Below are 12,171 nucleotides of genomic sequence, written 5' to 3'. Positions count from 1 at the left end.
CCATGTGGACAACGATAAGCTCCACGTGTTCCTCGAAGTTTATACAGTTGTGTACATGCATAAGGCTGTGTATGCTTAGGGTTCACCAGGGAGGGTCCTAGCATTTTACTTGTTTCTGGCTGAAGCCAATGCCTTGCGCGTGTGCAAAGGTGATATAATAAGGCTCAGTACTTATAAATTACTTGAATTATTACTATATTTCTCAACCCAGGTACAGATGCATTGGCAAAGAGTAGCCAAAGCTTTTACTGGCTCCATGTGTTTGAGCACAACCTGTAATGAATCATTGGCTGACTCCTAAGCACTGCTGACCCAGACACCTCTGGAAAGCCATTAAGAATAAAAACTAAAACCAATATTAAAAAAAAAAAAAAAGTGAGCAGAGAACATTGTCCACACACTGCAGGTCAGACAGACTCTATGGGGTTAATCCTAAACAAAGACAAACAACAAACAAGAACAAAGAAATCCATATCAGGACATCATAATCCAGATTTGTTATACACTATTATCTAAAAGTTACAGTTCTCAACAAAATTTGTGACACGTACAAATAAATAGGAAAGTGTGACCTATACACAGGGAAGACAATTAGTCAGTAGAGTCTGTTTTTGAGGGATCCTGACATTGGACTTAGAAGTCAGACTTCAAAGTAGCTATTATAAATAAGCTCATAGAACTAATGGAAAGCATGTTTTAGTACATAAAGTAAAGTATGAGGACACTGATTCATCTGATAAATGATCCTAATGAAAAGACAGAGAAGTTATTTTAAAAGGAACCAAATGGATATTCTGAAATTGAAAAATACAGTAACTAAATGAAAAATTCACAGAAGGTGCTCGACAGCAGACCTAAGACAGCAGAAGAAAGCATAAGAAAACGTGAAGATACAGCAATAGAATTCATCCAAAGGGTGCCTGGTGGCTCAGTCAGTTGAGTGTCTGACTCTAGATTTCAGCTCAGGTCATGATGTCATGGTTCGTGGGCTCAAGCCCCACATTGGGCTTTGCGCTGACAGCACAGAGTCTGCTTGGGATCCTCTCTCTCTCTCTCTGCCCCTCTCCTGCTTGCGTGCTCTCTCAAGATAAATAAATAAACTTTAAAAAAGAGCTCCTTATGGGAAAAGATATTTTCAAATGACATATTGGACAAAGGGCTAGTATCCAAAATCTATAAAGAGCTCACCAAACTCCACACCTGAAAAACAAATAATCCAGTGAAGAAATGGGAAGAAAACATGAATAGACACTTCTCTAAAGAAGACATCCGGATGGCCAACAGGCACATGAAAAGATGCTCAACGTCGCTCCTCATCAGGGAAATACAAATCAATACCACACTCAGTTACCACCTCATGCCAGTCAGAGTGGCTAAAACGAACAAATCAGGAGACTATAGATGCTGGCGAGGATGTGGAGAAATGGGAACCCTCTTGCACTGTTGGTGGGAATGCAAACTGGTCCAGCCACTCTGGAAAACAGTGTGGAGGTTCCTCAGAAAATTAAAAATAGATCTACCCTATGACCCAGCAATAGCACTGCTAGGAATTTACCCAAGGGATACAGGAGTACTGATGCATAGGGGCACTTGGACCCCAATGTTTATAGCAGCACTCTCAACAATAGCCAAATTATGGAAAGAGCCTAAATGTCCATCAACTGATGAATGGATAAAGAAATTGTGGTTTATATACACAATGGAATACTACATGGCAATGAGAAAGAATGAAATATGGCCTTTTGTAGCAATGTGGATGGAACTGGAGAGTGTGATGCTAAGTGAAATAAGTCATACGGAGAAAGACAGATACCATATGTTTTCACTCATATGTGGATTCTGAGAAACTTAACAGAAGTCCATGGGGGAGGAGAAGAAAAGAAAAAGAGGTTAGAGTGGGAGAGAGCCAAAGCATAAGAGACTTTTAAAAACTGAGAACAAACTGAGGGCTGATGTGGGGCGGGAGGGAGGGGAGGGTGGATGATGGGTATTGAGGAGGGCACCTTTTGGTATGAGCACTGGGTGTTGTATGGAAACCAATTTGACAATAAATTTCATATTAAAAAAAAGATACAGGAAAAAAATCCGCTGATCCCATAGTATAATAAATAAATGTGATTTCTTCAGAAAAAAAATAAAAAATAAAAAAGAGCTCCTTAAAAAAATAGAATTCATCCAATCTGAATAAATTCATCCAATCTGAAATTCATCCAATTTCAGAATTCATCCATTCTGAAAAAAATGCACGAGACCTGTGAGGCATGGCATCATCACGCAACCAGTGTATGCATAAGGGGAATTCCAGAAAGAGAAAAAGGAGAGAGAGAAATGAGTCAAACACGTATTTGAATAAATAATGGCTGATATCTTCCCACCTTTGCTGAAAAAAAATTACACCTACTTAGTAAACACTTGACAGACTCTTAGAATCTTCACATGGAAATTACAAGATGGTCCAGTCATTTCATCTGTAGGAATCTACCCTAGAGAAGATGTATGTCCACACAAGGACTTTTATACCTTATTCATAAAAGCCTATGATGACTGTGGTGGAGAAACCCTGAGTAGTGCATGGCACAGTTTTCACATGAGGCTTTACTTCTGACAAGCAGTGGCTGTGGCAGAACCACAGAGGGGTTCCCTCCCAGCTCCTGCCTCAGACCCAACCGTGGTGGGGGTTGGTGGGGGGAGACCTCAGGATCACCAGAGCAGATTTCAAATTAACAGTTTTTATAGTGCTAACTTCCTCATCTTACATGATAGAACAGATATTTGTACACCAGTGTTCACAGCAGCATTTTCGCTATAACCAAAAGGTGAAAACATTACTGAAATGTTTGTTGACAGGTGAATTGATAAAACAAAATGTGTGTGTGTGTGCATGTGTATACATCCTTTAAAGGGCGTGAAGTTTTGACACATGCTATAGTGCAGATGAACCTTGAGAACATTATGCTAAGTGAAATAAGCGAGACACAAAAGGACAAATATTGTATGCTTCCACTTACTGAGACTCCTAGAAACAAAATAAGAGTGGTGGTGGTTGGTAGAGGCTGGAGGAAGGAAGGAAGGAATGGGGAGTTACTGTTTTATGGTTACACAGTTTCAGTTTGGGAAGATGAAAAAGTTCTGGAGATGGAAGGTGATGATGTTTATCGCTTCTCGGCCTTTTGGCTAAGATCAAGTGGAAGGTGATGATGTTTGCACAACATGTAAAGGTACCTCATGCCACTGTAGTCTACACTTAAAAATAAAATGATAAATTTTATGTATATTTTACCACAATAAAAAAAAACCCTAAAAAGTAAAAAGAAAGAAGGCAGTCCTTTCTCCCACCATAATAAATTGCATGCAAAATCAACCCGCCCCACAAAAACAACAAAGTAATCACAAGGAGAAACTTGGTTTTGTTTGTATTGTGGACAAGTGTGGCCGAATAGTGTACTAGTGTTTTTAGGGATAAAAAGTTGCCAGGTGAAAAAAAAGTAACCAAATAATTTTGAGGAATCTGGAAATGTTTTGGGGGCAGTAAGCATTATAGGGATGAGGCAAAAATACATGTATGCTGTAAACACTAAAATATGCAACTATATATTTCCAGTGCTTTCTTTCCCTTCCTCACCCGCATGAGTTTTCAAGTGTCTATTAGCCACTGTGGGTCTGCATAAGGTTAGCCATCATCAAGGAGTGTTTAGAGCGACAAGTAGGGAGCGCTTTTGTGGATCCATTCCATTTACAACCCAAGAAAGGATAGGGAACTAACAAGAGTATTTGTTACGTAAAATATGTTACCTTGGAGTTGAATTTTACAGTTTTATCCCAGACACTCTACATGTTTCTCTTCTGTTTTAAAGTTTATTTATTTTTGAGAGAGAGAGAGAGAGAGAGAGAGGGAGCAGGCATGAAGAGAGAGAGTAGGAGAGGGGCATAAAGAGAGTCCCAAACAGGGATTCTGTCAGCACGGAGCCCAATGCTGGCTTGAACTCATGAACTGTGAGATCGTGACCTGAGCTGAAATCAAGAGTCAGAGTCGGACGCTTAACAGACCAAGCCACCCAGGCACCCCTTCCCTTCCCTTTTAAAGGAATCAGATTTGTATGGTGGAAAGAACATGGATTTAAGAGCCATATAGTTGCCTCTCTATTAATGTGGTAACCTTGAACTTCTCAGTATCAGTTTCTTCATTTGTAAGTTGGTGGAAATGACACTGACCTCTCAGGGTTTCTTTGAGGAGTAAATGAGATAAGGAAATTGCCAAACCTACGAGCCTGACACACAGCAAATATTGAGTAAATGCTAGTTTGTCTCCCGTCCTCTCCCTTCCCCTCTTCACGGTTGATCAAGATGTCAGGGGTGTGGGTGTTAGTTTGGAAGGCGTAATGTGGAGTGCTGGGTAAAAATGTGAGTAATAATGAATGCCAGCTGTCAGAAATGGAGCCCCAGCTCAGCAATCTGCCAGCTGTGTAACCTCAGGCATGTTTCTCTAATCTCTCATTTTTCTCAGGAATATAATGCGGCGTATAAAATTATAAATGTACTCTACATTTTTTATGGAAACAGTGTGAACCAGAATTTATCAATTTCTGTGTTTGTAAGGCACTCTTCTGTAGTAGTGCTGCAAACAGAAGGTACATCTATAAGTGAAGTTGCATGTCTTATGAATACAAACTATCAAAACTAAAAAAAAAAAAAAAAAATTCAGTCAGCCGTGCTAGAGGAAAGACTAAATTAACATTCTTTTCTCTCTAGAGAAAGTGAAATTACAAAATTGTTGCCATGTAAGAAAGCAATCAGAGTATACAGGTTACAAAAAGAGAAACAAGCCAAAAAACATTTTCTGGATGCGTTTTAGGCACCCAATTAATACAAGTGTCATGTGTCTGCATTTTGTAATAACAGTGGAGTTTTTCAGATTTTTATAGATAATTTCTCTGTAATTTCTCATTCTAAATAAGCACACGCATTTGTCCACAGTTCCGTATTTGTCATCTTATATTCTTTTTCTTAAATTGGACACCGTAATTTGCTCCTGGGATTGCCTCTTACCAGATTCTCATTCAAGCAAGTTGATGGAGTCAGAGCCCAGACTAAAGCAGGTGGTTTGGGGCCATCCAAGGCGAGGAGAATTCTACCCACTGAATTCTGTTTTTCTAGAACTATCCCCAAAACCTCAGGTGATGAAAATAAACAAAAGAAAAAATAATTCCATGACTGTTCTTTGAAGTTTTATTATTATTTTCACATTTTGAGACTTTTTTTTTTTTTTTTATGCCTGGCACTGTGACCACTCCACATGCATTATCTCACCTAATAACCACAGCTCTATGGGGTACATGCTGTTATTATCTCAACATAATAAGTGAAGAAAATGAGGTTTGGAAAGATAAGCCCCTGTGCACCGTCTCCAGGCTAGAGACCCCATTATCAGGTGTTTGGGAAGCAGGACAAGAGCAGAGATTATGACAAGTCAAGAGGGCGGTAGGCATTCCTGCCTGTTGAAGACACGTGTCGCCACATTACTTGGCGAGTGGCTGCGTGCTATTTTCCGCTTGTACTTGTGCTGTTGGTTGATGATTGAGGAGATGTGGAGGCTGCTACTGAGACTTGGGAAGCCTAAATTTTTCTAATTGCTAAATAGGGATGTGGCACTTTCACAGGCTTCCATTTTTCGCAACTAAAGAGGGCTTGTTGGGGGAAGGGTTCAGGGTTTTTTAATGGTTTGTGATTTTAATATGAAAAAGTGCTTTCTGAAACTAGCATGTTTTTGTCATGATTAAAATGATCTTTCTACCTTATTTAATTTTTAAAAAACTTTAAATGCAAAGGCTCAACTTCCTTGACATTTCTATTTGATTAAAATGATTTACAAACTAAATAAACAAGTAAGTGAATTAATCATACTAACTGCAATAATATTACCATTTTGTGACCCAGATTGAGGTCATTATATGTAAATGATGCAAAATTAAGAGAAGGGGGTCCTGGTCCTCACATTTCTTTGGACAGTGAAAAATGATGTCACAAACCAGGCACTTTATTTTCTAAATTAATTTTTAGATTGTTTAATCTTTGCATAATTTATATACATGGACACACTTTTATGATGGAGAGTCAATAGGAACTTTTGTATAAGTTAAATGGTATATTAAAAATGAAAGCATATATGTATAAAAGAGGTGTATTTGGTTGTATAAATAGTTTGGCGGAGACATGATTTACAGAGTGATAATTTTAAGTTTCAGAAATAGCATTTAGTAGTCTTAAACTCTTCGCAGTTCCTTTTTCGGAACTCACACCAACTAGGGAAATAGTATTTTCAAAAATCCCCATACAATCAACATCCATATTCAGCAAGGATCAACCTTGCATCCTTTTTTTTTTTTTTTTTTTGAAATCCCCTCATGTATTTTTACTGAAGTATTTTAAAGTGGGTTCCATATATCCTGTCATTGGATCCATTAGAAGTGGAGTTGATAACATGAAAGGCAAAGGTAATGCATTGATTCCTTAGATGACGGAGTTTAAAATCTGATTTAGGAGATTCTACTTTGTACCGCAGACCTTGAAGCCAGTATATGGTGCATCTTGGTTTATAGTCAATCTCCTAAAGCCCTGGCCTATGCTTTTTATGGAAAGTAATAGAATAAAAACAATCACCATGGCTTGGAACATTGGAAGAAATGAATGGAGAAGTGTGTATGCGGGCAAGGAGGGTGCAGCAGCCCTGGATAGATTGGAGGGAGTTAAGAAGAGGACAGTGGATACACCTGAGACTTAGGAAAAGCTAATGGCATGGTGAGATGGTACCTAAGGAAGAGTAATGTGTGTGTTAATGTATACGTGTATATATTTGTGTGTGTATATATATGTATATATATGTATGTGTATGTATATATATGTATATACATGTATGTGTATATATGTGTGTATATGTATACGTACGTATGTGTATATATATATGTATATATATACGTATACATATATGATGAACCTGAGCGTAAATGGGATGATGGGGAACTTGGGTACTCTTGCCGGTAGTGCAGGTGTGAGTTTATGCAAAATCAGAGTAGCAGTTGTGGGAATCAAGAGAAGGAGGAAAATCTTCAGCTATAATCAGTAAATACACATTTTTTTTCTGACCTGAAAATAAAATCATTCAATAAAATTCTAATAGTGGTTAATTGGACAATATAGAAGAGTATGGAAAAGAAAACCATGTTTTCATAGCCCAAAGTTGATAATTCTTAACATTTTTCCTTGACTTTGTTTTTTTAATTAGCCTTATTTTTAAGAGCAATTTTAGGTTCAAGGAAAAATTTAGCAGAAAGTAGAGAGTTGCCATACATGTATCCCTGTCCCCCCCACCCTACAATGACCCCAACTATCAACATCATATACCCGAGTGGTCCATGAATCCATGCATTGTCCATGAGGCTGCATTGATATATCATTATCATCTAAAGTCCATAGTTTACATTAGGCTTCCAGTCTTGATGTTACACATTGTGGGTATATGTATAATGTATAACGTTTAATGACGTGTATCTACTACTATAGTATCGTATAGAATAGTTTCACTGCCAGGAAGATCTTCTGTGCTCCACTTACTCATCCCTCCCTTCCCCTTAATTCCCGATTTAGTCATATATTTGGAATCATACTGTATGTATCCTTTTCACATTTTCTTCTTTCCTATAGTAATATGCATTTGTTTCTTCCATGTCTTTTTATGGCTTGATAGATCATTTTTTTTTAGCATTGAATAATATTCCATTGTCTGGATGTATCACAATTTATTTGCTCATTGACCTACTGAAAGACATCTTGGTTGCTTCCAGGTTTTGGCATTTGTGAATGAAACCGCTGCAAATGTATGTGTGTAGACTTTTGTGTGGGCAAAAGCTTTTAACTGCTTTGGGTAAATACTAAGGAGTATGATTTCTGGATTGTATGGTAGAGGTATGTTTAGTTTTCTAGGAAGCTATCAATTGTCTTCTAAAGTGTCTGTACTGTTTTACATTCCTGCTAGCAGTGGACGAGAGTTCCGGTTGCTCCACACCCTCGCAAACAGTTGGTTTTGTGTTCTGGATTTTAGCCATCCTGATAGATCTGCAGTGGTGTCTTGTTTTCCTTCCCATTTTGCTGATGACAAATGATGTGTGGAGCATCTTTTCACATGCTTATTTGCCATGTGGATTTCTTCTCTGGTGAGGTGTCCATTAAGACTTCTGCCCATTCCCACCCCCCCCCCCCGAGCTTTATTGAGGTATGATTGACAGGTAAAAATTGTATATATTTAAGATATGTGGTATGAGTTTTATATATGTATACATTGTGAAATGATCATCACAATCAAGCTAATAAACCCATCACTTCATATAGTTTTGTGTGTGTGTGTGTGTGTGTGTGTGTGTGTATGTATGTGTTGAGAACACTTTAGATCTATACTCTTAGCAAATTACAGGTATCCCATATGTCTTTATTAACAGTAGTCACCATGCCTTATGTTATATCTTTCAGAACTTATAATTGAAAGTTTGTATCCTTTAACCACCATTCTTCCACTTTCCCTACTTCCCCAGTCCCTGGCAACCACCATTCTGCTCTTTGTTTCTATGAGTTCATTTTATGGAGAGCAGGGATCATAGTTGGATAGGCAGCTAACATAGCCGATAGCGGACAAGAGGTCGTCCTTTTGGACATTTTTTTTAATATATGAAATTTATTGTCAAATTGGTTTCCATACAACACCCCGTGCTCATCCCAACAGGTGCCCTCCTCAATGCCCATCACCCACCCTACCCTCCCTCCCACCCCCCATCAACCCTCAGTTTGTTCTCAGTTTTTAAGAGTCTCTTATGCTTTGGCTCTCTCCTACTCTAACCTCTCTCTATTTTTTTTTCTTCCCCTCCCCCATGGGTTCCTGTTAAGTTTCTCAGGATCCACATAAGAGTGAACACATATGGTATCTGTCTTTCTCTGTATGGCTTCTTTTTTTTTTTTTTTTTCATTTTTAAAATTTTTTTTATTTTTTTAACATTTTATTTATTTTTGAGCCAGAGAGAGACAGAGCATGAACAGGGGAGGGTCAGAGAGAGGCCCGACGCGGGGCTCGAACTCACGGACCACGAGATCATGACGTGAGCCGAAGTCGGCCGCTTAACCGACTGAGCCACCCAGGCACCCCTGTATGACTTATTTCACTTAGCATAACACTCTCCATTTCCATCCACGTTGCTACAAAGGGCCATATTTCATTCTTTCTCATTGCCACGTAGTACTCCATTGTGTATATAAACCACAATTTCTTTATCCATTCATCAGTTGATGGACATTTAGGCTCTTTCCATAATTTGGCTATTGTTGAGAGTGCTGCTATAAATATTGGGGTCCAAGTGCCCCTATGCATCAGTACTCCTGTATCCCTTGGGTAAATTCCTAGCAGTGCTACTGCTGGGTCATAAGGTAGGTCTATTTTTAATTTTTTGAGGAACCTCCACACTTTTTTCCAGAGCGGCTGCACCAGTTTGCATTCCCACCAACAGTGCAAGAGGGTTCCCGTTTCTCCACATCCTCTCCAGCATCTATAGTCTCCTGTTTTGTTCATTTTGGCCACTCTGACTGGCGTGAGGTGGTATCTGAGTGTGGTATTGATTTGTATTTCCCTGATGAGGAGCGGCGTTGAGCATCTTTTCATGTGCTGTTGGCCATCATCCTTTTGGACATTTGATAACAGAACTACCTGTTATGTATCTTCCACTTAAACCTGCTCTTCAGCCATAGATTGAATATATAAATGAATGAATAAAATGCTTGGTCTTTGATAACTCATAATATGGACTGACAATTAACTCAGTCCACTGATAGAAATAGAAAATCTGGAACCGTAGTGTGAGTACCTTGAAATTTTGTGTCCAGAGAAAATTTTCAGTTATAACTGAAGAGAATCTGAGGTATAGTATTAACCAGAGTTTCTAGCTGTTACACAAGTGTGAAAGCTTTGGAAATATCAGAGATTTAGTATCCCTTAGTCATGCTTGGGCCTCAGAGGCACACACAGATGGGCTCTTTACCATCTTTCCACTTAACCATGAACACTAAGAAAGGGCATGTTTCAGGCTCCTTTCCTGAAAATGCTGCCATAGCAAGATAAAAGCTTCAAGAATAAAAAGGTTTAATCAAGGGAGTGATTTGCTATATTCTTATTGGTGCTGTGTCCTAGAGCAAAGCTTCCCCATAATGGTTCTTGGTGCATGTGGACATGGGTTGTTCTCATATGTGAATCTGAGCTTGGTATGTGTTACAGTTGATTTTGCATGACATATCCAGATAATGTACAGCGATTTTTTTCTGTTACATAAAATTTGGGATCTTCATGGATAAAAATTTGAAATTCTTTGAGAACTACAGGGGAATATATGTTCATTATCAGTAATGAGTTAGATATTAAATGTCAATGTGAAACCCTTATAATCCCATAATCACAATGCTAACATTTTGGTAGATTTCCTTACTAGATGTAATTTAATGTCGTTTAAAAGTATAAAATTAATACATGTTCATTTGTAGGAAGTGAAAGTGGTACAGAAAGTAGATATCAGTTGCTTCCTCAAACCCCAAGACTTGCTCTCCAAGATTAGCTAGTGCTACTGGTTTATAGCCTATGTTTCCAGCATGCTTATTTTTAAAGCTTAGAAAACATTCGACACCACCTGTCATATTGTTCCATGAGAAGAAGAGATGGATTTTACTTAACACAGAGAGACTGTTCTGAGGGTCATAGTAGATAATGCATTTGACTTAAATATGAAAATCTTCCAGTTCCGCCTGAGAACCGCTTGTGCAGTTCACTTAAGTTCTTGGTACCATTTATCCCATTACAAAGAGATGATAATACCTTGGGAATGTGTAATTCAATTATTTCATGAATAGTTACAGCACAGCTACAATATGCTTGGTATAGTGGTGGGTACTCAGAAGACTGTGGAAAAGATACTGAGCAAAGTTTGTGTGTTTAATGCAAAGGAAAGAGTGACAATTTGGTGACTGGTTGTTTCACTTTTATATAACAGGTACCCGCAGTGCTTAATGGCAGTGCCCCTAGTAGTTAGATCACAGATATGCAATTTCAGCAGGGCTCTTATCTCTGCTTCATGCAGCATCACTGGGCAGGCTTGGCTGAGGGATCGAGGATATACTTAGATGATGGCTCCCATACCTGATTGGCAGTTTGGTCCTGGCTATTGGCTGCAAGCTCTGCTGGGGATAGGGGCCTTTGACCTCGCTTCTTTTCCGCATGGCCTTCCCCACAAACTTAGCTGTAGCCTTGTGGCCGGTTTCCAAGGGTGAGCATTTCAAGAGATACAGTAGCTGTCGGTTTCTTACTTCTTTGGCCTGGAAGCTGGACAGTATCACTTCCACCATACTCTATTAGTCAAGCTGGCATGAACCACGTTCAAGTTCAGGGGGTTTAGACCTACTTCTCAACGGTAGGTGCGTTAAAGGAATTTGAAGTTGTGTTGTGCTGTGTGTGTGTACTTAATGTGGCACTGACCTTCTTCCTCTGGTAAGATCACTTGTCTTTCTGTGGGGAACTTCTTCACCTCTACCACCCATTCCATAGAATTCTGGTGGGGGCTTCCGCTTGGTTTTCTGTCCATTGACTGCAAAGTGAGTAGATGGTTTTAGTGTGGCCAACAGTAATAGTATATGCATAGGGCCAAAATGCATGGGCCTGCAGTGAGCACATGCTTCCAGGGGGTCTACCGTATTCTTTCTCTGGGACTATCACGACAGAACCAAGATGGAGCATCCTCCCCAATTCTTCTGCTATTGCTTGTGGCAGTGGTGAAAGCCTGTGGTCATGTCTTCAGTCTTCGCCCCATAAAAACAGCTCATCTACAATAGGTTTGAATCTCATGTGCCATATAAATACTTGACATATCAGATCCCTGGGTGTCCGTTTCCTCCCTTGGTAATAATATCTACCTTGCAAGATTGTTATAAGGACTAAATGGGACATGGTAGGCACTCAGTAGATGGATTATGAGTATCATAACATTATTGATTAACATAGGCATAAGTGGATGAGAAGTTTTATAAAACAAGTTACCAAATGTTTGAAGTTACATAGATCTTACCTTTTGGAGGGCATGAAAAGTTGATCAAAGG

The sequence above is a fragment of the Panthera leo genome, chromosome E2, assembly GCF_018350215.1.
Source record: "Panthera leo isolate Ple1 chromosome E2, P.leo_Ple1_pat1.1, whole genome shotgun sequence".
Taxonomy (NCBI): Eukaryota; Metazoa; Chordata; class Mammalia; order Carnivora; family Felidae; genus Panthera; species Panthera leo.
The sequence above is the reverse complement of the archived record's forward strand: the minus strand, read 5'-3'. Positions refer to the sequence as shown.